Source organism: Cyanistes caeruleus, chromosome 12, assembly GCF_971803275.1.
Source record: "Cyanistes caeruleus chromosome 12, bCyaCae1.hap1.1, whole genome shotgun sequence".
Lineage (NCBI taxonomy): Eukaryota > Metazoa > Chordata > Aves > Passeriformes > Paridae > Cyanistes > Cyanistes caeruleus.
Genome location: NC_141712.1, coordinates 6,794,855 through 6,822,664, shown reverse-complemented (window position 1 = coordinate 6,822,664; position 27,810 = coordinate 6,794,855). Strand labels below are relative to the sequence as shown.

At 44.1% G+C, this 27,810-nt stretch overlaps 1 protein-coding gene and 2 long non-coding RNA genes across 4 annotated transcripts in view; 1 reads left to right on the top strand and 2 right to left on the bottom strand.

The window, feature by feature from the left end:
- Window positions 1-623, bottom strand: part of TSHZ3 (teashirt zinc finger homeobox 3) — a 65,344-nt gene extending 64,721 nt beyond the window's left edge. The window contains exon 1 of one of the 2 annotated variants that reach the window (XM_086848182.1): window positions 96-623. The gene's annotated coding sequence lies outside the window, so the exon portion shown is untranslated. The remainder of the gene's footprint in view (window positions 1-95) is intronic. The other variant, XM_086848181.1, reaches the window with a different exon arrangement.
- On the top strand, window positions 106-25,857 carry LOC147650832 (uncharacterized). The gene is made up of 3 exons (XR_015275557.1): window positions 106-375; window positions 17,263-17,343; window positions 23,336-25,857. It is a non-coding gene; the product is annotated as an uncharacterized LOC147650832 (long non-coding RNA).
- Window positions 3,479-5,249, bottom strand: LOC147650833 (uncharacterized). The gene is made up of 2 exons (XR_015275373.1): window positions 5,090-5,249; window positions 3,479-4,907 (listed from the first exon to the last, which is right to left on the bottom strand). It is a non-coding gene; the product is annotated as an uncharacterized LOC147650833 (long non-coding RNA).
- Window positions 25,858-27,810: the final 1,953 nt, after the last annotated feature.

Sequence of the window (27,810 nt, the reverse complement as noted above, 5' to 3'; positions counted from 1 at the left end):
AAAGGCTGAGCTCACTTTTACGGTAAGATCAAAAAAAAAAAAAAAAAAATCTCCACTCGCCCCCATTCTTCGAGATTTGGGATAATTCCAAATACCTGACTAAGTGCAGATGTTGTTGCGTCTTCACATCCTATAAAGCCGCCGTGCCGCTCTCGGGCTCTCGCTTCCCTTTCAAGTTGCAGGAAATTCAAACACTTTACATGACGGGTGGAGAAGGTTTGGGATTTTTTTTTTTTTTTTTTTGATTATTGTTGTTACGAGTTCATTTTTTTTAAGCTGATCTTTAGGATGAAAAAAAAATCGCAGTCGCCTAAAGTCCCCGGGAAATTGCTACTGTTGGGGGAAAACGAAACATTTCTTGCAAACAAGAAAATGGTGAGTTGTCAATTGCCGCTTCTGCCGCCAAACTCGCTCAGTTCCATCTCATTGATACTCGCTGGTTGCTCCTCACAGTTACAGTATCTGCTCACAGAAGGAGCGATCAGATCTGCTTAAGAGACGACACCGAGACGTCCCCCCCTCCCCAAAAAGCCCTGTGTGTGTGAGTGTGTGAGCGTGGCTGAGCCGTGCGGCAGGACGGGGCCGGGCGGCGGGCAGCCCCGGCGGGGCGGGCGGGCGGGCTCGCCGCCGCGGCGGTGCGTGCCGCTAGATCCGCCCTAACATCTGTCCGTCTCACCATTGGCGCATCCATCAGTGTCACCCTGGCTGCACATTGCAACGACAACACATCAGACACTACACAGACCGGGATTCGGTACAAATAACCGACATACTAAACAACTTAACCGGGGAGGAGGGGACCAGCCGCAGCATAAGTATTTACAAATGTTAGACAGACTGGGGAAGCAGGGCTCGGCTGCGGTTAATAACTCCTTCATTCTCTCTCCCTCCTCCCCCTTTAAGTAGGAAATAGAAAACCTAAATGATTCACGCCCCCCACCCCCCCGAAGGATGCTGCCGGCCAGGGCCAGGGGCAGGGCCAGGGGCGCTCCCGGCTCCGCGGGGATGGCTGCGGCAGGACCGCACCGAGCGCGGAGCGGCGAACCCCGGCCTGAGCTGCTGCTGGCCGAGCCGGCCCGCGCTGCGCGACATGGAGGATTCCTCCGAGCTCTGGAGCGAGGGAGACCGAAACAAACTTTGGGATGCTCGGCCGGGAGCCTCGGCAGCCGAGAGTCCCGGGAGCCCGGGCCGCCTCTGTTCCTGCTCGCCGCACGGAGTGCGGGGAAGGTCACTCTGCCACCAGGAGCTGGGAAAGCGCCCTGAAAACTACAGCAAAATTAAAATGACTGGGCGCGTGTAGTCACTGCAGTCCTGTAAAGGCTGTTCTGAAATGTGCGAGAGCCCTCTCCAGAGCCAGGGACGATCCCGATCCTCCCCAGCTGCTGGCTGCGGGGCATCGCGGGGAGCGAGCTGTAGCGACCAATCCCGAATTTTGGGGCGGTTGCAAGTTGCGAGAACTTTGTTCCTTCCACTTCCCTTTCTCTAAATGCGCTCTTCTTTCGCTGCCTTTGTGTCACCCTTAGCCCGGCCGAGGGAGGGATGCCAGCCCCTGCCCGCTGCCGGGCCCGGCGGGTGCGCAGCCTCCTCCCGCGGGTGCGCTGCCTCCTCCCGCGGGTGCGCTGCCTCCTCCCGCGGGTGCGCTGCCTCCTCCCGCGGGTGCGCTCGGCCCCACGCGTGCGTGGGTTTGTGCGTGTGGTGGCATTTGTGTTTGACCGGGTTCCCAGCCACAGCTCTGCCTCCCGCAGCGCGGCGTGGAGGATGCTGGCAGGTGGCAGCGGAGCAGCTGGACGGTGGCACCAGCACGAAGGAACACGCGAGGCTGTCCCCGGCCCCGCTGCCTGGGGAGCTCTGTGCGGCCAGCAGCGCTTACCTGGCTCTGCAAAGGGCGGCCCACACCGGCAGCGGAGGGTGATGGGCTCGTTCCAGTGCGCCGAGCTGGGACTGGGAGGGAACGAAATAAGTGAAACTTTCCATAAACAGTCATTGGAGGAACTTTCTCAGTTCACTTGAGAATAATAATTCTCGTGTGTGTGTGTGTGAGAGAGGAAGGCAGCAGATATTCGTGCACACAGACACATGCACTGCACTTACACATTGACAACTCTCACTGCCAAAACGCTCAGGAAGTTGTGGAATAATTTGGTTGTTAACTATATACATTGTTTTAAGAAAAAAGAAAATCTATTGATCTTTCTATCAGACGATTTGCAGAGGGAAATGCAGATGCCTTCATGTGCGCCGGCTTCTTTGGGGGTCACAGTCTATTCCAGAGAGCCAGAACGTGTAATTTTATGAAGTGCAACATTTCCAAACATAACGCATCAAATCGATGGCTGTACAGACTCCATCCAAAAAGACTCAGCACACGAAGCTCAGCCCTAAGCTCGCCCTTCTTGGCAGTTTTAAAGCAAGGTACCAATTATTTATAAGTCACATAATTAGATAACCATCACTCCTAAAGTTTCCACCAGCTAAGAATGTTTTATCTTTCCCAGCTGGGCACCGCTTGCTGCCCTTCTTTGGTGTATATTTTCACTGCTCATAACATTCCTCTCCACCAAAACTCCACCAGTTGAAAGAGACACCTCTTTCGTGCCCCGGCCCGAGTGGAGGCAGCGGCTGAGCCGATAAAGGACCACTGGAATAAACTGCTGGCTATGGCAATGGCCAGGGAGGATCAGTGAGGAAGTTTAGTAAACTTGACACAGCTGCCTCTTAGAAGCCAGCGTGTTTTAGCCGAGCTTTAACCTTGTTCTCTCCCGAGCAGCGTGTTGATGTTCCGCCACTCGCTCACTGCAAACGAGGCAGGGAGCGCCGTGCGGCGCGGTGCCCGTGCGGCTGCTCTCCCTCGCTGTTCGCACCGCTTCACCGCTCTCCGGGGCTCAGCCCCGGGCACCGACCGGCCCCGGCCTCTCTGCTCTCGCCCCAGCTCCGGCCCTGCTCTGCCGGAGCCTCCCCTTCGAGCGGGGCGGAGGAGCCGACGGGGAGCTGCGGCTCGTGTCCGGCCGAGTGTCCCCGGGCAGCGGCGAGCCCGGGCCCTGGGGCCGGCGGCTGCCGGGCAGCGCTGCCCGAGCCCGGGAGCGCCTGGCGGGGGCGGCGGGGCCGGGGGGCGAGCCCCGGCCGCCAGTGCGGGGCTGGGGGTCCCAGCGGGCCCGGGCAGCCCCACGGGGGCTCCGGCCGGCCCCGGGAGCGGAGAGCAAGAGCTCTCCCAGCCCGTGCCCGCTCTGCCCTCTGTGCCCGGCACAGCCTTCCCTCGGCGGCACCCATCGAAATGCGGGAAGGAGTTCGGTTTCTCCCGGCGGAGAACAAAGAAGCGGGAGCTTTCATTAAGGCTGGACCAGATGAATACGGATCTGACAAGTTTGTTTAAAAACCCCCGCTGCCCACGCCCGAAAACGATACCGCGCTTCTGTAAAATACAAAGTGTTGTCAATAACCATTATAGCAGCGATAATGATCTGAGAAGAGAACAAAGACATTTTGTAATATCTACATAACTTTATTAGAGCAAAATTATTTTAAAATGCCAGTGAATTCCCAAACCTCCTGAACACAAATGAATAAAAGTTTTTCTTCGGGCTAAAATCTTTGCTTGAATGTAAATTGTTTGGGTAAGTGAATTTACACAGCAGCAAAGTTTGTTTGTCTTAGTCCAGTAGCTTTGCTTTAACGAACCAGATGTTTTGTCTGTAAATTGTCCAGAGGACTCTTACAGTTCTGACATGTAATAAGCCCTAGAAAATCAGAACTGGGATAGCTGTGCTCTTGCGATTGGGACCAGACATTTCGGGAAGAGCACGAGGAAAATAGGAAAGTGTGAGCACGCTCGGTGTTCTCATATTTGGAAACCCCATTTTAAACTGTAACTAGTCTTGTCCGAATCGATTCTCTTCTGCCTGGAGTTGACAGCAATTCCCCACCCTACCCCAGACATCAGAAATGCATCCCCCCGAGAAGCCCCCAAGCGCAGCGGGAGCGGTGGGGGCGGGCAGCCGCAGGCGCTCGGAGGGAGCGAGCCCGCGGCCGGGGCTGCCCGGCGGGCGCTGCCGGTGCCCGGCCCCACGGCAGCCGCTCCCTCCGTGCCCCGGCAGCGCCGGCTGCTGTCCCGCGGGGCCGGAGAGCACCGCCCGCCCCTCGCCACCGGGGCCAGCGAGTTCCCGGTTACACTCGGGCACCGAGCGCGGCCCCCGGCCGAGGCTCCGCGGGGCGATGCCGCTGCCCGGAGAGCCGGGCCCCGGCGCGTCCCCGCGGCCGGTGGCCGGGGCTTTGCCTTCCCTCTCCGACGGAGAAGGGCTGAGGCCACCGAGCTGTCCCGGCTCCCGCTCGCCCCAGTCGGATCTTCCCCGGGCTGAGCCCCTCTCGGCCCGCCCGGCACCCGCCGCGCTCCCAGGGGCTGCGCCCTTTGGAGATGATGCTGGTTTAAAATAAGTATTTGTCGGCGCGATTCGGTCCCGTTCAGCCATCACTTTTTCCCCTCCCTTGAAAGGACTTGGGGTCCCTGAAGAAACAACCGGCCGCTGCTTTGAAGGAAATAAGCGATATACCATTTCAGAGCTACTGTAGCGTAATGCATTCACTGGGGCAGCAGAAAAACCTTTTAAGAAAAATAGTTACAGATCCTGGAACTCCACCACATGTGACAACAAAGGCTGTTCTCTCAGTAGAAGGTCTTTAGCTAATTTTACCTACACAAAGTTTTACTGGCTGCAGGCTTTGGGAACGCCTTGCAGAGCCTGGCACTGATCCTCAGAGCTGGCTAATTTGAAAGGCATTTGCAGGATCCCGGAGAAGTGGAAGGGATTCCCCGCTTGTTTCTCGCATCACCTGAAGGTTCCCATGGCACAGATGACTCCTCTACTGACCGCATGTGACTCAACACAATGAAGACTTTCTTCTGCTCAAACACTCTATTAAAAAAAAACAAACAAGAAAACAAACAACTTGAAGGGGGAAGCGGCTAAAACTTAAGTTAGAGCAAAATCCTTTTTTTCATAGAAACTTCCTTCCCTGGCGGGTTTTTTAGCGTTTGCACACAGCGCTCGCTCACACAAGTTAATGTGCACGAATCGCCCATGTGCCAGAAGCTCACCTGGCGCCGGCGCTGGGCCCGCTCCGGGCCCCGCTGCCCGCCCGGGCAAGGGAGAGGCAGCAGCCGCCCCTGCCCGTCCCCAGAGAGCGGCCGGAGCTCGGCACCCCCGGGGGGACGCGCACCGGGCTGGGGACAGCCAGCAGCTCCCGGCAGCTCGGCCGCGAACCCGAGCAGCCTCCTCTTCTTCCTCCTCCTCCTCCTCCTCCTCCGCGCTCCGAGCCCGCGGCGGAGCCGCCGCGCCACGGGCACACGGCAGCCCCGGCGGGGCCGTCGGGCCGAGAGTCCCAGAGCCCCGGCTGGCCGGAGGATGCTGGCGGGGGCCACGCTGAGCTCCCCGAGCACGGCCAGCGCTGGGGCTGCGGGCTGCGAGCCGTGCCCGGCATCCCCCCGCACTCAGCCCTCCGCCGAGAGCCCATGGCCACGGCTGGATCCGCCGTGCGGGAGCGGCCGCAGGCCCTCAGCCGGCCCTGGCCCGCTGCCCGGGGCGGGCCCCGGCACTTGTCCCCTCCCAGGCGGCCCTGGGCGAGCGGCACCGCGGATCCCCAGCGGGACACCGGGCTCCGCTCCGCCCGGGCCAGGTGAAACGTGGAAACTAAGAAAATCTGACACCACCATTGATTCCCTCTCTTTGTTCTCCTCTGTGCACGACGGAGAGAAAGGAATGACACTTTAAAATTGCAATTAACCAGCTTTCTGTCACCGGGTGTTTATCCCTATCAAATCTTTCTTCTTCGAAAAAGCACTTCTAATTGTGAAAGAAAACAGACGATTTAAAATACCTTATATCCTTCTGTAACCAGAGTTGCTTAAATTACGACTGGATGTGCCTAAACAGTCGTCTCAGTTTCCCACTGGTTTTGGTCAGGTCCAGCAAAAATGGTATTTTTTTTCTAATGTTTTAAAAGTATTAACTTCCTTTCAAACATTCTTTAACCTTTAATGTTTTGTAACTTGATGAAAAGGTCACTTTGTTCAGAGTGGATGCATCTGCTCCATAATTGTTCTAATATCAGGCAGAGCTCCATCCTAACACTACATTATTTTATGAGGGTTTTTTTTTTTTCCCCTCCCCCTTAATATACTATTGTTAAGGTTACCATCAGTATTTGTTCTAAAGGCAAAGAGCTCCAGACCAAAGGATGCTCACACTTTATTTAATTTCAGCGGCTTCAGATGTTTGGAGCTGTACTCAGCAGATGACATTAGCTGAGCTCTGAGAAGAATAACCTGAACTGTTTCACCTCTTCCCACTTGTGGGAGCCTGAGGTAGAACAGGAACAGAATAAATATGTGGATTTATAGACTGAGCTGCATGACAAAATAGTGGAAAATACTGATTAATACTACTTTGGACCAGCAGCAAGTTTGATCCAAGCATCCCAAAGAACTTTACAAAGGGCTATGACAGAAAGCTGAGACACAGATGGGGTAAGACCTAAGAGCAAAGTGGAGATCCAGAAAGCACTGGACATCAGCATCTCAAGACTCAGCCTCACAAAGTGATAGGGTGGTAGAAACATCGCTCATCTAATTACATTTTAGACTCCTTGCTGGGAAGGAAACAGAAGCTTTTCAGCACATGTAGATCAATATTTATCATTAGGAGCAATCATATTTTGAATCTGTAGATTTAGCCAGTTTTGGTGTAGAGAAACTCTGCTTATTCCTGTGTAAAGGATTAGAAGATGAACGTGTTCACTGCCACCCACAGGCTGAGAATGCCCATCTGGGGGGCAGCTCATGGCCAAACCTCACTCACTCTCAGCACTGTACAAGAGCAGTGGTGATACCTGGCTGCAGAGCAGAGACTGGAGCCAGAAACTTAAATTGATGCAATTGATCCTTCTAAAATACAACAGGATTTTCTAATTCTTACACAATTCAAACATCCAGAGAATATGTTTAATTAAAACTTGGCTATACTTTTTTTTTTAAAAAAAAAAAAGATTTTCTAAAAAAACCAAAGAAATGGGCTAATTATATTGCTTAGTATTCTAATATGCATAATATGCACTTTTTTATTTTTTTTTTTTTAATAACACACTTTTCTAGCCAGGCCAATCCCTTGAGGACCAGTTCCTCATTTATAAGGAGGTCCCCAATGGGAGTTAAAAAGAGGCTATTTTACAAGAAGAAAATATATTCTGAAAGAGGAGCCATACAAAGATAACCCCACATCACATATATCACTATGGAGGCTGGAATATGCATTCCAATGATGCAAATCTTCCCTTACAATAATTTGCTCGTTAGTGTTAGCGAAAGCCTAGATACTGATGTCTCTGTATTTGTTCTTCTATTTTTCATCACACTAATGCTTTTAACTAAAATTATTTTTTAAAATTTGCTTTATTTAATGAATTTAAAGGTCAATCCTCTTCCTTTCCATATGCAAATCCTATTAATAGTAGAGGTTTGATATTAATGGGAGTTAATAGAGTAGATACCCCCTTCACACAAGAAACCCCACAAGAGAACAAAATAACATCAAGATAATTTCAGTAAATTTGTTGCTTCTTTCTCCCCTTTGAGCAATCAAATATCAGGGCAACAGTACTTTGGAAGCAGGAGTGACAGGCAGAGGAGGGATGAGATGTGAAAGGGCACACAGGGGCCCCCCAGCTTCCAAAGGCAGGGGAGCACAGAAGGACACAGCCCCCAGCACACAAGGTACCAACACCAGGAGACCCTTCCCCATCCTCCTAAAGAAGGAACAGGCGACTTCTGCTCCTTTCAGAGGCCAACAGCCTCCACTTATGAGACCACAGCAGCTACTCAGAGAAAAATGGGAGCTGCTGGAGCTGATGAGGGAGTAAAGGAAGTTACTGTCTCTGTCACCCTGTTTAACCAGTTTTGGAGTTTAACTGTCTGGTCACTCTTTTTCTGTCTATAGTTACTGTTGCAAGACTCAATGAGGCTTAATAGTAATTTCATTTATTTTTTTTTTTTTATCTCCAGCTGTTGGTGTTAAAATAACAGCACTGATGTGCCTAAGGAGGTGGAGTTGGGGAAAGAGGAATAAACCCATTTCTTTCAGCTGCAGTCCCTGTAGGAAAATGCTCCCAGTGCTAATGAGTGAGGAGCAACCCTGTCTAGCCTAACTTTTGCAATAAAACTATCTGCACTCTTTTTCAAGCAGGTGAATCCAGATACCAAACAGCAAAGCATCACGAGTCCAGAGCAGCTTCTTCTTCATTAAGAAATAAAGAATACGTGGTGCAGCCCCTGGCCTGGCCAGCCCAAGCATGGCTCCTGCAGATCACATCTGCTTCATTAGGGCAGCCTGAAGTAATGTGATTGAAAGATGTGGAGAAAGGGATGAGTCATGGACCACAGAGTGGTGTTAATTTGCCTCTTATCAAAGGGCATTAACCCACTCTGAACACCAGGGAACCTTGCAAGGAAGCCCATCCTCACTGCAGCCTCCTTCCTAGTTGTCAAGTTTTCCCATTACCTTTTCTCAGGCTGCACCTAGTGACATTAGTGTACTACAGTCCTCAACAATATCCCCTCCCAAAACTTGAAAGACCTCAGTTATTTGAGGGAAAACAATTTTTGTTTCCTTAAATTGAATTTATTTTTCTTATATTTTTCTTTCTGCTTATACCAGAGGGATTTTTTTTTTTCTTAATCCCTGAACCTGGAAGCTGATTGTATCCTTTGAAAAAGATAAGAACTATAAACAGTCCCTGGGAGCTATGGACTGAACCCTGCAATGTTCTTGGTCCACTCAACCTGTGATGAGGTTAGCAAGGACCACAGTCCTGTGGCCCTAAATGACACAGAGCTGCTGCTTCCGTGGCTGGACAGATTGAACAAATAATTTTTGCTCTCCTTGGCTCTTGGGATGTTGGAAAGTCCCTGTGAAAGAGGGACTGTGGGCAGTGAGAGCCCTTGTGACACACACAGCCTCCATCTCTCAGAGATAGTGTTTCTGGCTCTTTACAGGCTAAAGCAGAGTATTGTGTCATACCAGGACTTACCCTAAGGTCACCTTTGCTCTCAGGGCCTTGATGTGGCCATAGATTTGCCAAGGGAAGGGCTGGAGGGTAGCAAGCACACTGAGATAAATGGCATCATGTTTCTGAGGAGGCCAGGGCCTGAGGTTTGGATTTTAGCTGAGACACACTCACAGCTCCCCTTGGCTCCTTGGAAAATAGGAGAGCACAGAATTGTTCGAAGACAAAGTAAGCCTTACACTGCTTATGTTTTGGGGAGATGAACAGTGATTACTGCAAACATTCTGTTTCCAGCCAAACAGCAAAATTCTGTAATTGTCCAGGTAAGTCAAAGGCTGGAAGAGTTTGCATTTTTACAAAACATTAGGTATAAATTACTTCCACAAACGGGAGCCTGGACTCAACAGAGCAACACAGTTGTCTGTTATAGCAAATCTGGCGTTCCCAGATTCAAATCTGCTACAGGCATTCTGGATTTTAATTAATATATTGTTTCATATGTATGAGTATTTCATGGTGGGGGATTTTTCTTTTTGTTTGTTTTCACACGCTGCATTTTTAGCTCAAACAAAGTGTGTTCTCTGCATTGTTCTCAAAGCAATTGAATAAATATCACCGAGTCTATAGATCTGGCCTCCTTTCCAGTGAGCAGCACAGCAGTCATGCTTCACAGGAAAGGGATAACATCCTCCAGTGCAGCTGATAAGAGCAACAATTTACAAAGCAAGAGATGGGTTATGCAGTGAAAGCTTTATTACCATGACTCGATGTTACATCTACAACACATAAGGGTTAATCATTGCAGCAGTTTGCAGCTGGTTTGTGCTCCCGGGGGAGCCATAGCAATAGACTCCTGCCTGGAAGACAAGGTCAGCTCCTCTCCTGGGGTCAGCAGGCCACGGCAGAACACAACTCCCAAACTTCTGCTCCGGGCACACACAGGTGCCAAAGCCATTCTGTGGTCTGTTGTAGAGCACTTCTTGTGGTTTTTGTTCTCCTCAATGAAAACACACACCCAGCTCAGTGGTTCATAATTGGAGGGCGAGCTCTCGGAGCTACCCATCAGCGAGAGTTCTCTGCGGCAGCCCTGGGTTCAGGAGTGTGCCAGGTACATGTAACATTTCACGGGAGACTTATTCTTAGTGGACTGAGAAAACACAGCAGTCAATGCTGAGCTTAAGGGCCAAATCCTGCATAATTCGTTCAGTTTCATCGTAGGAAATGCTCACACAAGTAAAGTGGGCAGAATTGGGTTGTAACATTCTATTAATATTTATCTTTTACTGCTACAAGACACAACAATAATCAAATAAGAAAAAGTTTAATCCTCAAATGCAGCTTTAATCTTCAAATTGGTTAGCTTATCAGAGGGGTAATATTTATTTTCAAAGACAGGCTGCTCGGAATGATCAGCTGAAATAGAAACCTATAAGTGAAAGGATGTAAGTTTATTGGGCAGTGTTGTCTATATTTATAGTTTCTGCTCAACCCATATTTCTGTTTTTATATGCATGTGTCAAAAATTAATATATGGCAAACTTCACCAACAGTTTTAAGAGATCCTACAATATAATAAAATCAATAAATGATGTTCTGGCATAAATGTTTCTGTAGCTGAGGGTGGTCAGGTTCAAAGGGCAGCATCTGACCATTTCTCTTTCCCACCCTGCTGTGGAGTAAGACCCTCCCCTCAACTTCAAATCACTGGGGAGAGGGTAATTTAAGCTATACTTGATGTACCCTATACATCACTGTCTTCAGGACCAGGTTTAAAATTAAACTCTGATGTACAAAGTTAAACAAAAATGAGATAAAAATTGGCAGGGGTTGAAGAGGGTCAAAGTAGTCAAAACACAAGGTAGACTATTGCTTCTTTTGATTTATGTTATTCTGTGCACTAAAAAAAATAAAATTATAGCTCTTGTGGAGAGCTTTTTCATTGAGAATAACACATTTCTAATTTGTTTTCTATAGACTTACAGGCATTTGCTCTGGGAGTTGGAAGCATTTATTTATTTATTTATTTATTTATTTTGGTAGGGGCAGAGTATCCCCAACCGTTGGCAAAATATTCAAATTGCCATTAGATGGAACCTTTGTCAATCATCAGCAAGTGAAGGAGAAGAGTATTTCACCTTCCATTAGTGGCTATCTTAGCATGCACACATCTTGTATTTGTCTAGAGTTTTGATTTCAGGCCCCTTGCCTAAGCCACAGTTATGTTTGGTAGCAGAAAGAAAGAGTTCAGTGAATGTTTCCTTTTGCATGTTTTACATGCACATAATGCAGTTACCTTCTAGAATTTCAGTACAGGAAAGATGCCAAACAGCAGATTCTTTTGAAACCAATTCAAGAAAATCCTTGCAGGAAGTAAATTTTTTATGATGTAGTCAACTTTTCCACATATTGCCATTTACACGGTTAGTGTGTGGACTGCAGGCAAAATCATTTGGAATTGTAATCTTTATTTTCTATAATATGATAATGAAATCAGCTACTATCCAGTAGAATCAAATGAATTTCTCTCTGTTACTCCAGTGGGAGGGAAAAAAGGCTTCTACTGGCTAAACTGCCAGGCTAATGGGAAAATCAAAATAAAATCAGGTCCTTGGATTGCTGGCAAATAAAAAAAGCTTACTTTGGACATAACGGTGGACATATACAGATCTTGAAATCTTTTAAAATCTGATCAAGCAAGCTTTTTCCAAAGGCTTTTAATTTTCATCCATGAAAGTCCTATTGACTTCACATGGATTACAGCTGGCTAAAATGTGGGCATGTTCTTAGGCTGTACAAGGGCGTGAGACAGCAAAAGCCTCAAAACTCTGAAAATGTCTGAACTTGATTACTGGATTACTAGATTAATTAAATCTAACAGGAGAAAAAATTTTGCCAATCTAGACAAAAAAGCTTTTTCTAACACTGTTTCACTAAAACTGACAATGATGATAATTTTTTGTTAATCTAGTAAGGATCTGATTTAATACTCATTTTTAATCTTTCCCCCAGAATTCTAAGTGATACATTGTGCAAAATGCACTTTGTATGTGTGATGGTACAGGACTGACCTTCATATTATGCCATTAGTATACATAATTTGTCAAGCATTTATGTACTAATTGAATAAAGGCAATCCTTCACAAACACCTGGCTGGAAAGCTGAATGCAGCAGCACCCAAACAGCACATTCTTTTAACAGATACAGCCAGCAAAGCAAAGATCAAGTGTTAGAATGAGTCTACTATTTGTGATCTATTGTGCCAATCCCTCTGGATCTAACAGCTGGGCAATATTTTTGTACCACTAATTAAGACTTTTTCAAAGATCTGAGTTTAAAAAAAGCAACAACAGCCCAACAAACCTTTTGGGATCACATGGAAGATCACATGTAGCAAAGAGCAGAACAGAGAGTTTGTTGGTTAGAAAATTATAATCCAAAATTTTCCTACATCCATTACATTTTGGGAATCAGAAGAACTATGAATTAAGGAGATAATCACAAAGGTCACAAGGAATTGCTTCAATATCCACAAAATATGTAAGTGCTGTGAAAGATGTAGGACTTTACAACCAAGGCTCAGAATGAGCACAGGAGTCACTCTGAGTCTGGGAGCTGTTTGGAAATTAGGTAAAGAACTAAAAGCTATGAGAAATCCAAAAAGCAAGAGATTGTCAGCTATTAGAAATACCTGTAACCCATTAAAATCACGTGCTTAGCATGAGTGATATGTGTCTTCCTCATGCGTCCCTGTAGCAATCAGGCTCCTGCTCCTTAGGAGAGGGGCATGGCACAGAAAATGAACTGATTGATTCCTTCTTGCACTGAGCATCAGACTGGGGGTAACTGATCGGTCTGTGGGTGTACACTGAGCACATCACTCTGCACAAAGCTCCAGGACTCAGCCCTGGCAGGGGTGTCTGAGGCTGCCTGCTCAGGAAGGGCCTGATTCAGAGCTCACCAAGCTCAGATTTCCACTGGCTGGGCTCTGGATCACATCTTTTCCACCCACCTGTCTGGAGGAGGGTTTTCCATCCCAGTAAAGCTTTCCACAGTCTCTTATTCTGTCCATTTTTAGTGCCTTGCATTGTTTTAGAGCAAAATCTACCCACTGACACATACAGATTCTCTGTCCTGCTTATTAATGGCATTTCTGCACTCCTTGTGTTTACCAAGGAGAGCAATCACACCTTAACTTCCCTCTGTGTGTGCCTGGATTTGCATTCTTTTGCTCAGGCCCTTGCAAAGGTACCATGCTCCGAGCAATGATAAACGAACCGAGTTTATAATTTAACAACCCTCCTCTGACTAATTAGTATTCACTCAATGAATGAAGGGTTTTCAGGGGTCCAGTCAAAGGCCTAAGCACCGTTTAAGTCCAGCTTATTCCTCAAGGCACCTCTGAACTGAATTGGGCCCCATTTTATTAAATTACAATGGAAAGACTGCCATGTCAAGTGTACTGATGCTGGGAGCCCCAGCCTTGCAGGACCTCACAGGGATAAGTAATCATCACTTATGCTAATAACACATTTGACTTCGTGGGATGACACATGAGGATGGACTACTTACTTGACTAAGATTAGTAAGAACAGGCATGTTTCACAGAACAAATGACTTCTAAATATCCAGCTGCAGTGAAGTGCTGACTGCCATCAGTGAGTGTTGTGAGGGTGAATGAAGGGCAGGATATGATCTCTACAAACCTCGTTGAATGCCATTATTGAATTGGTGACAGTTTTGCAGATTTCTAACCCATAATAAACCTCAGCTTTGCCTCCTCAGTGACATGCTTCTCTCCACTGCTTTCCTGCTCTGCCTTCCTTTCCTTTTGCCTTACCCCAACAATCCTTTAATTTTATTTTTTTTAACTCTTTCTTCTTTAATTAATTTTGCAGGTTTGAAAGGTATCTAAGTAACAGCCACAAGCCACAAGCTCTGCTATTTACCTGAGCAGACTACTTGGTAGCATCTCTCCACTGCCCTGCCAAGGTTCCTCCCCTCTGCCCTGCTGGGATCAGTGCAGTCTCAATGCTCATTTAGTCTTTGGCTTCTCCCTTCAAAGCTGACAATAGGGGCATCATACAGGGTATACCTTCCAGTAATTTTCACTGATAAAATGCCCAGCTCTTAGGCCTCTATTTGACACAATTTTGTTCCATACAGGTCACAGAAACAATCAGATTTTGGCCCATATGATCTATAATGCTTTTGAACCAGCTCTGCAGGAAGGCAAAAATCCTCATGTCTGACCTGACTGGGTTTCACTTAATTGTTTCTGATTTTGTCATGGTCCAGGATTTTTTTCCCCCATTTTGTTTCCACTAATTTAAAAAGTATTTTGTTGCCCTCCCTGTTTTTTTATCCTGACCAGAATTTTTAAAATTCTTGTTTTTTTTTTTAAATCACTGGCTCAAGAAGCTTATTCTGAGAGTAACATAGTAGTGACCACTGATGACTGGCTTCTAGGGATTTTATGAAGCCAAGGTTAATTTGTTCCTGAGAGCTGGAAAAACCATGAATGGTGAAACATATTTCTGGTACATGCATAATAACTGGTATAAATATTGTATCCAACACCAAAATCCCAAACATACAACCTGCTTACCAAGGGACCCTTAAATCTAGTTTTGTTTCACTATAATGTAGAGTTCTGTATAAAAGCCACAAAGACCATAAGTATTATATCATTAGTAGTATTCTTAAGTGGGTATTTTCCTGTTTCTTGGGGGCTTGTAGCTCAGCTGTAATGATTGTTCCATGTGCGTGTATGTGCCTGGGTGTTTTGCCAATCACATCAGTGAAATAAAAATGCCCTAATTTCTACAACTTTTCTTTCATTGCACTGTAAAGCACTAAAAGCAGAAACAGTTTCCTGAAGAACTCCTCCATAGCAGGCCCTTGAACAAGATGACTGTTTCTAATAAGCAACAGCTGTCGTTGTGGTTTTACTAGTCAAATGATTCATGTCTTTTGCTCAGAAATGATAAGTGGAACAAATGTTTACTTAGATATGTAACAGAGGAACAATTGAAAAATAGTAGACTGTCAAATAGAAATATTTTCCTGTTATCTGATCCTTGACAATTAGTCTGAACTGGTATTTATTCAGAAGGCAGTGTTGCAGCAGTGCAGTTGGAATGGTGAGGAGTTCACTCTCAGGGAGCTGTGCACACCGAGCTCAGCAGGGCAGTGCCAAGCAGCAGCAGCTCTGCAGATTGAGGGGGCACCAGCACCTCTCTACACACTGCCACACCCCCACAGCCCTTTCCTGGCAGGCTCCCCCCCTATGTTTAGTCATCTTTGAAAGGTGGATTTACCATTTCCTCTCCTTTCTGCTGTCTTCAGGGAACCCCAAAGTGCTGCTCTGCTGCCTTGGTCATGAGTGAATATCCTGGGTTGGCTGCAGCTCTCCTGGGGTCTTGTAGGGTGTTCTGGGAGCAGCAGAGGGGAAGTATTCTAATGCAGGAGATTCCAGGCTCAGTTCAAGGACACAAAGATTGCATTGCCCTTCAGATGTTGGGAAGGAGAGTCTAACAGAGCCTTGATGTATCTCTGCTGAGCCTGGAAGCTGCTGCAGTCAGAGAGATTTGACACCCCTGTGGCATCGCAGGGCTCAAGGTAAATTTTTTTTAAATGCTAGAGGAAGCAGTGGCAAAATAACTCTTTTGAGCGTAAGAAGGCAACATCAAAAAATGGTGTCAGCTGCCTTTGAAGGGTGGTCTGGGAGACAAAGAAGGATGGAGAAGGCCAAGGGAGCCTTGGGATCTGAGTGTGCAAATGAAACCAGTGTACATCTATAACTTACTTGAACTTATATGGATGCTTTCCAGTATATTGGGGTTTAAATCCACCTTGTTTTGGCATAGTTTCTGGACTTTGTTTCTTTTTCAGAACCCTCTTCACTATCACTGTATGTGCTCTGCATTGTACAGAAAGATTGTCAGAGCTTCACTTTCCCATCTGTAAAATGGGGGCAATATTTCCTTTCTCCCAGCCTTTATTCAGCTTACAAGGCTCCTGGGACCAGAATTCTTTTATTGAGCCTTTCTGTATTGTCTCCTACAACAAGACCCTGATCTCGGTTGAAGTCTGTAAGTATCACAGAAATATAAATAGATAATAATAAAGAGATGATTTTGACACAAGAATGGAATTTTGTATTCTGGAGAGTGAAATAAAATATGTACTAAAATCTGCTAAAGTAACCATGAGATCAAATGATAAAATTCTTCTGGCAACAAAGAGTTGACACAAATTTGTGAGATTAAACCGAACCAACTCAACGGAGGCTTGTTCTGGTGGTTTATTCATATAAAGTATATGAAAAAAGTAAGTGAGATGATCAAATTACCCTCACAGCATGGATTTTGACATGGATGTAGACTAACTGAGTCACCGGAGGACTGAGCAGGTGCGTGGTTCTAATTATACCCTCAGTCTTGTGAGGAAGGAGCAAACTTCCCGGTTGCTTCCCTGGTGGAGATAAGGTGTTATCAGCCATCAGCAAATGAGAGGGGAGAACAAGGACAAGGCACCTGATGGGAGAAAGAGCAGGGAAGGAGGAGGCGAAGAGAGCAGATTCATAATGCTACTCATCTTTTAAAAATGTACACACACACCGACTCTGAGCCATTTGGATGCCACTTCTCGCACTCATTTCTGGTCTCTGTGTAACCCTTCCTTATGGCGAGGCACACAAAATTCATTTTTAACATTTTCTCTTTTATGGGCTAGGAGTGAGATATCTGGCTAAATATAATGATTTATTTGTTTATTAATTAATCAACGGGCACGCTAGGAGTTACAGTCCAAACTGTCCCCACACACAGGTTTTTATCACCATACACTGTACCCCTAGGGAAATACACATCTTTTTTTCAGGAGTATAAATGGACATTTCTATAAATTGCAACTACTTTGGTGCATGTAATATGCAATATTATTCATCTTTGTATTCCAGGTGAATCCAGACTAGACTACCAGCCTCTAGGGGAGTCTGCTTCATATAATTATCAGTATTCAAAGAATGATTGTAGATGTTGTAGCTTAACAGCAGGTGAATGGTCCTTATCTGAATATTAAATAAAGTGCAACTGGATTTCTGGGTTATCTCTGGCTAAATGTTTGCAAAGTCATTAGTGAAAGCATGCAGCTATAATCCCCACCACTCTTCTTTCAAAGGATTCCCACTTTTGTTTTTAATTCCTTTACAGGGTGAATTGTTCATCTCCCCTTCCTATACACACAACCTTATCCCCTGGTTGGACTACCAGAATCATCAAGGAAGCTGCCTTGTAAGTAGTACCTACGCTTTTTAATTTTTTTTATTCCTAAACAACAAAAGAAACCAAGAGAAGAGTGACAAAGAGAAAGATTTATTATTTCCTCTAAGGACTATCACAGCTCTGAGTGTAGAGAAAAAGCTCTGTAGTAAACTGCTCCTTTGTCCTCCCAAGTTGTGGGAACTTCAGCTCTATACTCAGTTTCCTTATTGCATGATCTAAAAGAAGCTCTATGTATTTATTTAGTAAAACCCTTTCCTTATTGTTCTAAAATAGGGGATTTAATATGCTTGAAAACAGTTTTAGTAGCTTGATAGTGGCTGTTATGTGAATATAGTAGATAGTAGTTATGAGAAAATTAATAGAACAAAGAAAAAGAACAAACCCACTCCCCTGCTGAGCAGAAGGGAGAGACCAGACTCAGCACAGGAAAATTACTGGAGATAAAGGAAGAGGAATTACCATGGGACTGTACAACACAAGGGTTTTGAGGCACAACTCCTGTTTCAGTCCCTAGATGTGAAGAGCACAGTGGTGCTACATTCTGAAGAGAAATTCTCAAGACAGACACATTCTGCATCAATTAGCTGGGCCAGGACATCACCCACATCCTTTGCCAGGCACCACACTAGCTTTGCACCCACCTCAGCCTGGACAATCCGTGACACAGCATCTTCTCACAATAACTGCAAATATTTTGTTTTAACTGTTTTATTTTTAAAAATAACAGGACATTAATTATTATTCAACTGAATATTAAAAACCAAAACCAACCCCTCCAAAATGGAGCCACCATAGGAGTAAGTTATATACTATTTATTTGTACAGGGAGTCCCATTTATTTTGAGCTGTAACACATACTGAATTTTTGGCACTGGCATACCAGCCCTCTCAAGTTTCCAAGCATTATACCTCTCACTGCTGCTGTTTCAGGCTTCTGATGCTCAGGCAGATGTTTCTACACCCATTTGCAAGGTTTTCTGTTCATCTTTCCAGAAATGCAGGGTAGAAACATTTGGGGTTTTTTTCAAAAAGGGAGGAAGGAAGAACACTGAGCACGATTTTCTGCTTAGCTCTGAATCGTGCAAGCAGCCACACAGTCTCAGGGACAACAGAATAGAAGGGACTCTGCTTCTCTGTGCCAAAGTCCTGTTTCCTTCCATAGCAAGAAATGGCAAGAGCTTTTTCTAGAAGTCAGCACTGCTGTGTATTTTTTACTTAAAATGAAGTAAGAATGTAAATAATGAATTTTGAAAGTGAGCTGATTCACTCTCTTCCATCAAGAGATGGGCAGCCTGAAACTGTCTAGCTTTTCTAGCTTTGTTCCTTGGGACATCTTCAGCAGATGTTGCTGTGGACTCATTCTGGGCTTTGTACCTAGGCTACCTCTGCCAGCAACTGAGGAAACAGAGCCTGGATGTGTGAAGTGTTTTCAGTCCCACATTCCTAACTACATTCATGTGGAGTGAACTGCACAATTACTAAAGTATCAGCTCTGTTACTCCTCCTTTCATAGTGTTAGCAAGAAAAAAAAAAAAGGAATCTCAGTAAGCAGTGTTTTTTGGTTGTGCTTTTATTGGAGATGATCTTTTAAAGGGAAGGGCTCTGCACATTCAGGCAGGACCTTTAGGCACCATTTCTAGGACCAGAGGTACTTTATTTTGACTGGAATAAACTACAGAAGTTATCAACTGTTTTCTATTTGGCATTTTTATAAGTATTAAAAAACCCCTCAAATTCCCAATTAACATAATCACCTGTCCTCCCCCCCTTCCCAGAGAAATTTAAAAGGTTCAGCCAAAACTCTCCTACATAGCTCAAAACCCAAATTTTCATTCTTACTCAAGTGTGAGTCACCTGCAGGCACTGAGATTAGTTCTGATTTAATCTCAAAACTGCCCATTTTCTTCTGACACTTTTTAGCAGTACCTGAAGTCATGTTATTTGCATTTGCTATTATTTTTATAATCTCTTGAAGCACTTAAACACCTACTTATTTAAAAGTAAATGGCTTTAAGAAGCCATTTGCACTCAGAAGTCAATGGCCAAATCCAAATCCATGTGAACCTGGTGGAAATTCTGACACTTATTTCAGTGGTGAAATCATAATTTGGTTGAATTTAGATGATTTGCTTAGGAAGTGATGAGGGCTGGCTTTGTCCCTGTCATCAACCACATGCTGGCTGATTTAAGAGTGAAACTTGGATCTGCTCACAGAGGCAATCAATCACTGGACTGGATGCCCTTGTTCAGCCAGGCTAGGCAGTGGGACATTAACAGGGATAAAATAGTGAATTTTAGAGAAATTGAAGATCTCTCATGTTTCTGTATCATATCCTGAAAAAACATACAGCAGTCAGTATATCCAGCATGTGGCTCTTCTGTAGCTGATTGACTGAGGCTGGACCTTGTGGTCTTTATTCATAACTTCCACCACTTTCAGGGCCAATATTTGCATGCAGGAGAGCTACACAGAACAGCCAGAATACGTGCTGGATGTAATGTGAGGGTGAAGAGATGTTTCCATCACAGATACAGACTCTTCACCATTGCCTCAGCAGGTGCTGCCAGGCCTCCTGAGCAGATCTGTGATTTGGCAGTGTTTTTAAACATGAACAGACTAAAACACCCCCAGCAACGCAGGCCGGTTTCAAGCACCGTGGTAAACACTGTAGTACGTATTTTGCAATTGCACAATATTTACATTGGGAATGTGGTTGTTTCCAAGTCTACAGCACACAGTCATCTGTCAGAGTCTGATGGGAGCAGCTGCTGAAGGTAGAACCCGTGCCTGGGGCTCCCCTTGGGCGGAGGTGCCCATGGGCAGGGCCCTGGTGCTCTGCCACCCTGCCCTGCCTCTCTTCCTGCTGGGGTAGGGATGCAGGGATGCAGGGAGGGTGGAATGACCCATGCTGGCTTCACACCCACCAGCCAGCCCCACAGAGCCACAGTCAGCCCCTACAAAACTGCAGCAGCCTCCCCAGGACATGGAGTGAGCCCTGAGCCAAAGCTCTGGGTGCTCCCTGCACAGGTATCCAGGGTGTGCCCAGGTGCTCAGAGCGCTCCAGCAAAGGAAGAGGAGAGCCCTGAGCAGGTAAATCACTGCTAGCCATAGAAACATTCCTCTACAGGAGAGGGTGAGAGTTATGCAAATATCCACTCCATAAATCTCGTATGTGGCTTTGAAGAAAAACAAAAAAAGGCACTTAAAAATTTGCTCCAAATTTGGCCACAGTATAGTTTTGTTAGTTCAAAGAAATGAAGCTAACTTTATTGTTATTTGTGTTTGGATCAAAGAAAACTATGAAAATAAACATTAGACAGAATGATAATCAACACTGGAAAAGAAATGTTTACTAAAGATTTTCTTCTGTGTTCTCTTACCAGCATTAATAATATTTTCTTTTTCTAAAGTTTTCTTGCTTCCTTCAAAGAGATTGATTTCAGCAGAAAGAACAAACATATGCAAATAAACTGAATGATGTTATACCCCCTGCCCCTATCCCCCCAAACTGCATCAGATAATTCCATATTGTTAGTCTGCATTACATTTTTATCAGTTTTTTGTCTTAATCAGATATGAAGCTCTTGCAGTACATCTCTAGAACTGGGCTGTGACCCTGATGTGACTCTGCAGCACAGAAGCAGCCCTAACCCTGCTGTAATCTAATAGTTCAAATTTAACGGATTTGTTTTTTCAGTGGAAATAATGGCTTCCTGTCACAAAACAGAGACACAGATTACATATCTGATAAATGGCTTTGGCATGATTTTTTCACGTAACACACAATTAACAGTGCCTTTGATAAGATTCATGGCTTAAGAATTTGGTGAAAGCATGAATAAGTTCGTTACTATGCCTTTTCTTAAAAAAAAACCCCTCTACATTTCTGCTGGTGCTTTAAAAACAAATATTACTTTGCTTAGAAAGAGATCACCTATACTTTCCAGTGTGAATTTAGCCTCAAAACACTATACTGAAATTATTGCCACTGAGTGCTGATGTATTTTTTTTTCATGAGGCATATAATCATAATTGATAACCCAAAATGGAAATGGGATAATTTTGATTTTATAAGCTACCATACGTACAGATACCGAAAATTTCCACATCGTAGCTATAATTGTTTTTTGTCATGCCATAATCCCCTAAACATTATCAACTAATTAATAGCTGAACAATACATAAGGAGATATGCAGTTCTATGGACAGAATTAGATATTTTGAAGGAGTTTATTATCTGCAGTTTGGTTTTGAAGGCACAGATCAGAACTGCTTCTGCTGTCTCCATTGGTTATCTTATCTCCAGGCCACCCAACCACCAGCCTTACCCTGTGAGTTACTAACTCCCAGCACTTACAATGAGGTAATCATCACCTTGTAGTGGAGTGGTGTGAATGCTGGTCAGATGGCCTGTATTTTATTAACAGAAATAGGGTCACAAGTCAAATACATGCTTGGGGTCAGTGAGCAAATACAAAAGAAGATTAGAGGAACAAAAAAATGTGACTGGAGGGGTAAAATCCCACTGGGGGTTAATCGAGCAGAAATGAATCAAAGAATGTAAACTACCCTTTCTTTTGTTATTCATCATATGGGACGTAGTTCCTGTGTCCTGCTGATTCCAGTCAGATAGGGCATCATCTCCAGAGTGCTGTCCTTTAATGAGCTCTTTGGACACACGGGCTGCCAATAATACTCCTACCTCTGCTATTACTACTGCTAATACTCTTAAATCAACAACAAAAATAAAAATTAAAACCAATTAGCAGAAATATATAAAGATTTGCTTCACCTAATATTGCACTATCCAATGATTGACTACAAAATTAGGAGAAAAACAGCATCCAGTGTCACTCCTCCAGGGATCTCTTCTGCCTCCAACACGAAAAGACTGGACCAAGAATTCTCTCCATCAATATACTGGTTTAGCTCCAGCTTGAAATGTAAATGAATTAATAAAAATATTTCTGAAGAGATGGTATTGCATTGGCACAGTTTTAGTTTTTCTAAGAAAGACTGTCTTTTTGAGTGATATAGTAACAAAAAAGGAGCCAGCATGCTGATCAACACAGTAAGTACTGGACTTGGTAGGGCCCAAATGGCAGCAGTCAAAAAAAATCATAGGGTACTTACCAAGCAGCAGCTGATTTTCTCTTCTGATACATGTTCATCGCTTTTTCTGTGACAAGAAGCAGAAATTCTGTCTTATTTGAACTACACACATTTGTCTAATTCTTTAAAATCCCAGCAGTAGAAAGATTCCCTTTTCATCAATTTCCATTTATTATGCTTGTAGCTCCATATTGTAATAAGAATTCTTTTATCCATGTATACTGCACATCTATAGATTTTATGTTTTCACACATCTCGTGAAAAGCATATTTCAAAACTATTGCATTATCGTGTGCCAGAAGAATATTGCTGTGGGAATGCAGACACATTATCAAAAGTACAGTATAAAACAAGGGAGTGAGAGTCAGGAAGGAAGGAATTCTTAGTTCTATGACTCTGACTTACCGTGCAATGTTCACCAAGTCTCTTAATCTCATTTTGGCATACTTTATATATAAAATAAGCAATATGTCCTTCTGCAAGGCTGAAATGAATGTTAACGGGTTCAATCATGCCCTTTGAGAGCAAAATTGGAATTTCTGTCATCAACACCAAGACGAGCCAAATCAGGCTCAGAGACTGTAAATCTTTACGTGCCAAAGAATAACACTACATAGATGAAAATTTCATGGCCAGACACAAACTGTGGTAGATGACTGAAGGATTAATGTGAAATAAAATAGAGTAAATTTAAGTTTTCCTTGAACTGAAATCGAAGCATTCCTTCATTACCTCCCCAGCTATCTATAGATGCTTTCCCATACCATTTATTTTCACACATTATATCCCTCCTTCTGGAATATATGCATTTCATCCTGCATCTTTTAGCAAAGTCTGTATCTAACTTATATATTGTCCCTTAAGTTTAAAAATAATTTTGTGCTTAAGTGCTTTGCAGGACTGAACCTTCTTGGGGCCACATGCAGGATTTTCCTCCTCCTGGGATGATGGGAGCTGTGGCAGTGTGTGCACACTGTGTCAGACCTGAGATCAGCTGCCAAGTGTGGACACCCACAGAAGGATTTTCTCTACAGAACTATCTTAAAAATGGAAATGTCTGTCTCCTCCAGCTATACTGGCAGACACTGTTTACCCAAAGATCCAGATACACAAGACCTTGTTATCAACTGCAGCTTTTGCACAACTTTCGAGCAAGTTAGTGGGTTGGAAATCACACATTTTAGAAATATTTTCTGAAGGATGTGATCATATTTGCTGCCCTTGAAAGTGTTTAATGTTGCACGTTCATTGCATAATTTTGTGTTACTTAATTTAAAAGGTTTTTTTAAAAATACAAATTGCCACAGAGTGGATTTATAGATGCTTAGAAAGTAATAAGAGATATTTAACGCACAAAAAAAACCTCCTCATATAGCTACACTGACATGCAATTAATAGATTTCTAAAAAGCCACTTGCAAAGTGTCTTTCCAAGGTTTACATTTCAGTCGTTTGAGTACTTTCTTTGGAATGCCATCCACTAAAACACAACCTCCTGAAGTCTTTCTGCTAACTTAATGTAGAAGCACTGCTGAGAAGAGCTAGCTTTTTAATGACGTGGTCAAAATATTTTAAGAAATATCACTTCACTAACTATAACTAATCCATTTGCACCTGTGCTATGTGGAGGAGACACACTAGCCACTTTGGAGAGCAGTGCTGAGATGTACTGAGGTTTGCATAATGCCAGCAAACTCTATTACTACTTAAAGGCTTGTGAATAAGAATTTTACTGCAGTCACAACATATACATTGGGCTCTTCTAGTAAATTGATCACTCAAATAAAAAGAAAGGAATGTTTTTGATCTGCAAAGAAGATGAGCAAAAAGTAAGCCTACTCATCTTAACTCTGCATTAGGGAAAAAAATGAACTTTGATCTATCATATTGCAGAGCTGCTTGTATTTCAATGGCAATTTATCAATTTTTAATAGTCAAAGCTACCAAGAAGTAAAAGCCTCTTAGACTTCCTAATCTAATAGCCATTATTTAAAATTTTTATTCTGTGTGATTTACTGTTCTGAAGCAAGAAAGCAACATAATTTCTAAAGGATTCTTTCTTTTGTACACGCTGATGAGGTGGAGTCCAACACTACTCATTTCCTTCCTCATGCCGGTGTAGAAGAGGTGCAAAATCCCACCTCAATATATCTGAACCTTTCCTAGCTAATCTACCGGAGAGCAGAGTGCCTCAGCAGAGATGGGGCAGGGTAGGTGCCAACCCAACCCAGCCCAGCCCAGCCCAGCCCAACCCAACCCAGCCCAGCCCAGCCCATCATGCAGGGAGGATTTAGGGAGCTCTGGCTGTGCCCCAGGCACCAGGGCTGCTGCAGTTTGTCTGGATGGGGATGGAGCAGCTCCCTCTGCTTCCTCCCCCAGCCCCAGAAGGGCAGGAGAGTCTCTCCCAAGGTGATGGATCCAGCTCCATGGTCAGTCACAGCTTTCCTGGGTAAGGTGTGCCCTGTATTCCTCAGACAATGGAGAGTGAGGATGCTCAGCACCCTGTGGGCCTCTCACACAAGTGAATCTAAAATAAGCTTAAAGACTCTCTTGTTTGAAAAAGGTTATCTCTGCAAGTCCAAAGCACAAAGAGAAGCATTTAAGAGTGCAGATCTAAACTTGAGTGTTGTTATTGCTAGACATGAAAGCCTAAGATCAGAATTCAAATTCAACCACTCAGACTGAAAAATGCATCAATGTATTTGCTAAATGGAAACCCCACTCGCATCACATCTTATCATAATGTCACAAAATGCAGAAAATTACAAATCAGTTTTAAGGCAAAATACATGACAGCAAAATATAAGTACACAAAAACTACATTAAATATCAGTCTTCATTTGTCCCTACCACTTCAACTTACCTCTCAGTTCCAAACTCCTCGCTGCAGTGCACAGCTTGAGATAGTCTAAGATCCATTTTAGAGTGGACTGAAATATAAATGACAGTTCGCACTACACATGAACATAGACAACTGTATAAAATATTTAAATAAAGACAGAAAAGAACAGAGGAAACCAACAGAGCCTTTGGCAGACCCAGCCTTTGGGAATTTAGCAGCTTGAGATTCATTGCAAATTTCATCTTTAATGTTATTTTTAGTTCAATATTTTGTAGCACTCAGAAGTAAATCTTTGTGTGCTGTCTCTCCTCCTGCTTGTGCTGCTTCCTTTTCTGATCTTTTCTTTTAAAGAAACCTAATATATTTTCAATGCAATTGATTTGTGACATGTTTTGTGATATTTGTTAAAGTTTTCCCGTTTCTTCATACAATTCGGTGAAAACCATTACACTGTTGTTTCTTCTAAAGTGCTGAACAATGCTTGTCATAACTGAGCAAAATGAGACCCCCCAACAGTCTTTGTTCCATCACACCTTGTGTTGCATTAAATTCTCTGACATTAATTTTGATTCTTGGGTTAGAGTCAAACTCTTTTTTTTTTAACCTCTCACCGTTGTTCCAAATGCTGCCACATACAGTGCATTTCCAGAGCAGTTTTGATTTTATCCTGGAATCTGTCCTTTGTCTCTCTCCTCAGCAATCTGACTGGAATGATACACAAAACACCAGGCTGGGGGTGGTGCAGGGAGGATGCTGGACAATTACCAGCTGTAAGAAAATGGAAACTGCTAAGTTCACACCCTAGTCCACCCCACTGCAGGTTGCTGTCTGACCATGCTCAGGACCTCTTTTTTTTAATGGACTTTCCAAACCTTTCCCCTTCTTGCTGTTGCAGGGAACTCAGTGAACATATTCTCTCCCATTACTATGCTTATGATTTAATAGTTGTGCCACAGAGAATGGCCTTAAAATGGGCAATTCCACATCTCACAGAGCTGAAAGCGGCACCGTGATGTGACACGAGATGGGAACCATGCAGGTCACATAAAATAAGACTAAGGCTACTTATCTGTGCAGTATGAACACTGTAAAACTACTTTTGCTTTAATTAATTTTAACTTCATCAGGTTGCAGTTGGAGTTGGGAATTTTTTGCTTTTTTTCACGGAAGAGTTCACAAGAGGAGAAGGAGGATCTTGCCTGATTACAAGGCTTTGAAATGGAAAGAGGCTTTTTTATTTAAAGAATCTGATTTCTAACATAAAGAGACATCATTTAACAGTTCCCACAAATGCAAAGACTAGGAGCCTCTATTAAATGACCGAGCATCAGTCTTAAAACAAACAAAAGAAGTATTTTATCCTCACAGTGCGTAATGAAATTACAGAACTCATGGCCACAGGATGGTGTGGAGGTCAAAAGTGTAAATGGACCATAAAAGGGATTACATGAAATCATGCAAACGAAATCCATCACTAGCTACTAAATGTGATGATCAAGATCCAGCCTCCAAATCAAAATGTCTCTGACACTGATCCTCAGAGGGCAGGAGCACACAGGGGAAGAAGGATTGCTCTGTATGAGAGATATATCAGAGTTCATACACTTTTTCCCCAGACATTTGCTCCTCTCACTCTCAGAGGGAAGGCACTGGATATTTTGTCTGACTCAGGGTGGCAGCTACTGCGTGTGTTCTAAAGTCTTCAAAATTCCAAACTCATTCTGTTTGACACTGTATGTTTTAGAAATGTTTCCGTTTTTAATTCAAGATAATTAGGGGGAAAAGCCTGTAAAGAGTCAAACAGAGGGCAAAAAAAACCAAAAGTACCCAGAAAAGATGGAGTTCAGGATATTTTTCATGAAAGTCGTATTTTGCCATAGGGTTGTGCTCCAGGGTCTCAATTTGCACTACAGAAAAATATTTCCATCCCGTGATTTCAAGAAAGGAAGTCCCCAATACAGAAACCTACGCAGTGCCCACCTTCCAAAGTTGCTGAGATGCTGAAGCAACCCGACAGAACCATCCTGTAAATCTGAAATAGGTTCCTGTTGTCTCTGCAGTGCTGAAATCACCGCTCACCATTGCTTTCACTGCATTGAATCATTTGGGCCTCTCCCTTTCTGTGTGAGTCAGGTTGTGAAAACCGAGCCTTCCCTGGCCTGTGGGATTCATAAACACCTGCCCCATTAGCCCACTTTCACTATTTGTCTAATGACAACCACAAGTAATGACCTGAACTCAAGTCATGTCAATATTCTGCCAAAAACTACCATTTTGCCCTCTTAGCCACCTCCTCCCACCCACCCATAGGTTATGGAACTGTGGGATGGTTGCCAAAGAAATGCAATAAAAAGTAGGAAATGACACATACAAATAAAATTCACTTACCTAAAAGCCCTGTTCATCAGACTTCTTTGTGCTGCCTCCTCCCCCACCATCCACTCCTTTACTTCCAGCACTTGTTTCTCGTCTCTCTTCATTTCCTCTCATTTTGCTGGCTTTTTTCTTCACATCTTCTGCAT